This window comes from Fulmarus glacialis, unplaced genomic scaffold (assembly GCF_000690835.1).
Source record: "Fulmarus glacialis isolate BGI_N327 unplaced genomic scaffold, ASM69083v1 scaffold22741, whole genome shotgun sequence".
In the NCBI taxonomy this organism is placed as follows: Eukaryota; Metazoa; Chordata; class Aves; order Procellariiformes; family Procellariidae; genus Fulmarus; species Fulmarus glacialis.
Genome location: NW_009191244.1, coordinates 44,928 through 50,785, shown reverse-complemented (window position 1 = coordinate 50,785; position 5,858 = coordinate 44,928).

Genomic DNA, 5,858 nt, shown 5'->3' with positions numbered 1-5,858 from the left:
CTTGGGCTGGAGGAGCCACACCACGCTCGGGGCTTTCCCGGTGCTGGACCGGGGAAAGGCTGGACCCTTACCTGGGCACCCCCCAACAAGGTGCATCTCACACCGATGTCTCCCCTTAGCTGCATCTCCCCGGAGCGAACGAGAGCCTGTTACAAGCCTGTTATGCCCCTTAAAGGTTGTAGCCAACCTTTGCAGCTCAAAAGCCTTTTGCTCGCTGCTGCCAGACAGCAGGGAGCCCTGGTACCATCACCCACAAACCACTGAGGTCTGCACCCACGTAAAACACGAACAGCCACACAGTCAGTTTGGGAAGCTCCACCAGCACGGAGCAGCCACACAAACCCAAGTGCGGGAGGGGAAGGGGAGGAATGAGACGTACGGGAGGTCACAGCTCGAGGAAAGGAATGTGCCTGGATGGAGCCTGAGCAGAAGAGAGGACAGGTTCTGAGTGGGATTCCTTTCCACAGTGGAAACTCTCCAGCCTCATCTGGTGATAGCAGGTTAAATTTAGATGTCCTAGTTTTGGAGGGGGGGAGGGGGGGAGAGAGGACACCAGCCAACTCACAGCTGTTTTGGGTGACACCCTGAAAAAGCCGAAAGCGCCCGGTCACTTATTGTCTGCATAGAGATATTCGAAAGCCTCCCGAGAAGGATCAGGAGGACAGTGGGAAGGACGTCGGCTGCTGAATCCAGTAGAGCCCGGGCGACAGTGGAGCCCAGTTCTGGTGCTTCAGGTAACGCCAACGTCCATCCTGTATCACGGTGCATTTGTGGATGCTGAGGCTACAAATCAAACTTCACCTTTCTAGAGGTTTTGTCGCTTGACTTCGTGATTTTCTAACCTCGGTTTTAAGCACACTGAGGCAACAGTTCCTTCGTTTGAAGAAATACCCTCTGGCCTCCATGGTCCCTGCTTGAAACTTCTTGCAGGGACTTCCCTCTGCTGATGCAAATCAGGTTTTGGTTCCTATTTCTTCTCTCTCACATCTTGTTAAGCTGTTCACGTGCAGCAGCTGCAAACACTCATTTTATTCCTTCATGTTTTCAAGTTTTAAAGCAAAATATTTTTAGCAATGCACTGAAGAGCCTTGAAGCATCTATTAAAAAAAAAAATATATACTGTGTCATGTGTTGCATGCACGTAGTTATAACAGAGCTCCACAAACAATCTGCATCAAGATTTCCAAGGCTGCCTTTAGTAACACCTTTGTACATTGGTTCCCACAAAGCTATCGGGTACAGAGTCCTGGCAACACATCCAAACACAGGCAAGCAGCACTGGAGGGTCAGGTCCAACCACGATTCATAACTTTGGGGTCGTCCCACATTTCCCCCTCAAAATAGAGTAACAGCTTATTTCACCTTTGATGCAGAAGCCGTTCTGACATTATTTAAGCACAGCGCACTTGAAGCGCTGAAGCTCCCGACTCCTGCAGGGCAGAACTGCAGGGAGGTTCTGCACGGAGCCCTGATCCGGGAGCGACTCCAGCACCCTGCTCCGGGTGCTGTGAGGGGGTGACCCGTCCCTTCCAGCGCTGGAACGGGATGCTGTGACGGGGCAGGACTGCAGCCCGAGGCCAGAGCATCGCCCGCGGCTGCGTGCGCCCAGGAGCAGTGCCGCAGCACCAGGGCTGAGCGACAGCCCTGCCGCATGGTTTGAGCAATGCGCTTGCTGGCAATATGCAACTTCATTTTTATCTCGTGTTCAGGGAATGGTACGAGTTCAGATACAGGCACTGGCAGCACAAAGTGTGCCCGTGTGTGATAAAGGCACGTACGGAGAAGTCCCGGCTCTGCAACAGGAGCCAGACACACGCTTGCAGAGAAGGAGCTTTGTGACCTACTGAAAGTTGCAGAAAAACGAGGTGTAGATGGTGCGAGACAGGGAACGTGCCGAGCGTAACCGCGGGGAGCTGACACAGAAGCCCACGGGCACACGTAGGTGCAGAGTTGAAAAACGTGCCGACATGTCCAAGCTCATCCCTCGGTGAGGAAGAGTCGGTCTTTTCTCAATGGCTGCAAGACCCTGGGGCCTCGCTGCTGCGAGAGGGAGAAAGGCCAGGGCTGGTCTCGCTGCCGACCGAGGGCTGCTCATCCCCGCCGAGCTGCAGCCGCCTCTGCCCAGCCCCTGGGGCTCAACGCGACATTTATGTAGGAACAAAAACTCCCTCGGCGCTACCAGACACGCTCACACCAAAGCCTCATGCAGGATTATTTTTCCTTGTAAGCAATGCTGAAAGCAATGCACAAGGGCAGGACACATGAGAACTGAAGAAGGGATAAATAAAATGTCACTTCAGCCTCCGGGCCTGCAGCAGCAGGGACACGTACATGGGCCGATGGAAGCAGCTCCGTGCAGGACTGCTGGCAAGGGGCAGAGACCAGCGCTGGCCGAGACCGTGGCCCTGCTTCCTTGGCAAAGGGGTGGGAGAAGAGGTAGTGCCACCACCTGCCGTCACCCTTCCACTGCCTCGCTCCCTGCTCCCCGCAGCTGGGGCAAGGGTCCGAGATGTTCAGCAGCACTTTTCCGACCTTCACCATCTCTCACAGGGATCCTACTCATCCCCGAGACTCACCACACACATGCAACCACCACAGCAGCTCGCTGTTGAGGCTGATAAGCCCGTCCTGAGCAGGATGGTCATGTCAGAGACACGTCTGGTTTCTCCCGCGGAGCATCGCCAGGTCTTTGGTCAGCAGCACATCAGCTCTGCCCCCAGCACCGCTCGAGCGGGGAGATGGCCATGAGGGATGAAGCGAGCTGAGGGATATAATCCGGCAGCATGGGATGATCTTCAGCCCTGCGATCCCTCCTTGGTTCGACAGCAGAGGGATGCCTCCAGCGTTTGTCCCCTGGTCGCCTCTCCCCAACACACTGCTGTGGCACAGAAGGGCCGAGGCCGCTGGGGACAGAGCAGCGATGACCCTTCCTCCCAGGAGACGGATCCAGATGGAGCTGTACAGCTGAGACCACTGGTACTCTGCGAGACACCCGTGTTCTGGAATGCCAAGTATTATACAGTAAAAACCTTTAAAACGGGAGATTAAATAATTTTTCTTTCTTTTTGTGCCTCTTTGTGACGAAGTTACATTTTGCCCCTTTTGCAGAAAAAGGCTTTTTTCTTTGCTGCTCTTTTAGCCTTCGAGGAAGCAGAAATCCCCGGTCTGGTCTCTCCACACGTTTGGGGAGATCCTCTCTATGCCTCAGGCTCTCCTCTGCCCACCAAGTCTGTAACACCATCGTTAGTGCTCTGCCGTAACAGAGCATCACTAGCACGTGGCTTTCCACTGCCTTGAGGCCATGGCGTAGTCTCGGGGGAGGGAAAAATAAGTGTGTTCTTTCATTAGAAATAATTAAGAATCCACCTTCGATAAAAGCCTTGGAAGATTTCTTCTCGTACTGAAATGGCAGGAAAAAAAAGGCACAACTACATTAGCACAGACAAAATGATAAGCTCCTTCAGAGCAGTCGTGGAACGGTTGCTCTTAGTTATTTGAGGATTAACCAGCACGGACAACACAACTACTGAAACAAGGGCTCCAAGCCCAGCTAGTCCTTGGCTTCTTTACCAGGTCTGCCAGACAGGGGCTTTCTGTGTTAGTAGCTTTATTCCTTGGTGGACATCTGTCCACAAAAACCTGGACAGAGGCCATGAGATCACAGGCCACCTAACACAGATGACAGACTGTAACAGCTTCTGGCAACCACCAACCGAGCGTCGCAGGCACTTGCCAAGTCCTTGAGTCATCTAATAAAAATGCGGATTTTTCAGAGTTGACTTTGCTATATTTTGTGCATATTCCTGTAGGCTTGTGGTCACGATCAGCCTCTCTACGCTGCTCGGCTCCTCCAGCAGCTACTGTGGAAACCAGGAGCAGCACCCGTTTCTCAAGGGCAGATAGTTCAGGGGTTGGGTTGTTTCAGCCATGATTTTGGAAGCATTGCAAGAAAGTAACTTGCATGTTCAGTCAGGATCTGGAGTAATTCTAATGGCCCTTCACTTGCAGAGGGTAAAGGAGTTAAACAGGTACCAAGCAGCACAGCAGAGACAACCCCCAACTGCTCCCATCATTCCAAAAAAGAAACTCTAAATGGCTCAGCATGCCAACATCACATTCTTACCAAGCCAATCTTCTCCATAGCAAGAGGTTTATTAGCTATCTGGGGGAGCACAGCTGATACAGCCTTGCTAGGAGGTGTCGCATGCCACAGCGAGGGGAGATTAATGCAAAGAATTTAAGGTCAGTGGTTTGGGCCAACTGCTATTTATAAAGAGGAAGGAAAGCAGAACAGCAGTATCACCTCTAGGCCTTAAGAAATATTGTATAGTCAAGGAGAACATATACTGGGAGGGCACAAGTTCAACCTATCTTCAGCTTTTTCTTCCATCTCCAAACTAGCAAATTTCAGAAAATTTTCTCCTCTGTTCTAGTGCTATGGTCCCAGGATCGCTAGCCCTCGCCCTCTCCCATTAGAGGGGAAGGGAGGTTATAAACAAACCCTTGACAACAGTGCTGTCTCTAACACGACATGCAGCATGCAGAGTTCAGGAACCCAGGGCGTATGTAAAAGCCTATAGCCTTGCAAAGCCTCTCCACATCTAAAAATAAGCCCTCCTTGTATACTATATTCCCCCTATTTCAGTGGTCTTCCTTTTTAAAGCAAACCTACCTAATGTCATTCCCAGGTGCAGAGATAGGAAGGACACTTTCCACAACTAGGACAGGAGTTAGGTCGAAAGCTAACTTTTTAGGTTGACTTGAAAAAAGCAATTTCTTCAGGAACTGTTGATAGATACAAGTATTTAGTTTATAACACTGGATGTGAAAACAAGCAGTTATCAACTATTTACAATTCCAAAAAGTGACCACATGCCCACTTGCCAACCAAACCAGAAAATGACACTTGTCATCATATTGTGTGGTATTAAAAAAAAAAAAAAAAAGAAACATTAGAATCTTTCTGCTGAAAACAGAAAAAGCAGAAATATCCCAGAATGTCCTAATAGGACCAACGAGATAAAACCATCCAATCTGCATGTATTAAACTAATACATAAGCTGTTATTTCAAATGCATTTTTCACAGAGCAACAAAAACCCGTTACATCATTTAGAGGTTTCATGGAGGTCAGATGCATCAAATAGAAAAAGTGTTTGTCCAGAATGCCTTCAGGGCATTCTTTAAAACATTTGCTCAGTATGTTCAAATATAAACATATGAGAATTTCACCAACATTATTGACTAAAGCTAAGAGCTACAGGGAAAAAATACAATCTCATACATGTTAGAAAAAAATGTAGCTGACAGTAGAATCCAACAGCCAAAGCCACAAGCTGCAAAATCACTAATGCCTCTGGAGGGAGGTCACACTTCTAATTCAAGGGCCAGAAGTCTTCCCTATAACCTGAGTTCCATTTTCTGAGTTCTGTAGAATTTACAGAAAGGTAAAAATAGGAGAGCTTTTACTTCCCACCTCTTTGCTGAATGTTACTGCCATGGGAACGTGTTCTGCACGCTGCCAGTTTCTTCTCAGATAATTTCCTATTTCTCCACTAAGCCTCTGGCTCACACATGACTCAGTTTTAGCACTTCAGTGAGATAAGCATGTGCCCCATCCTATACTTAAAATTAGCAGGGCAAACTTCAGCCCCTTCTTAAGAGCCTAGGATAATCAGTCATTCTCTTCAATGAATAACATGCTGGTTTATATCAGGAACCAACTTGAGCTACTCCTTGTCCAGGCAAGGGATGAACAACAGAACAACAGAAAGCCAAGTCCAGTATGGGGCTGGTAACCACAGCATACATCTATTTCTTCTAGATCCAAGGAGATAAACCCTTCCAACACAAATAACA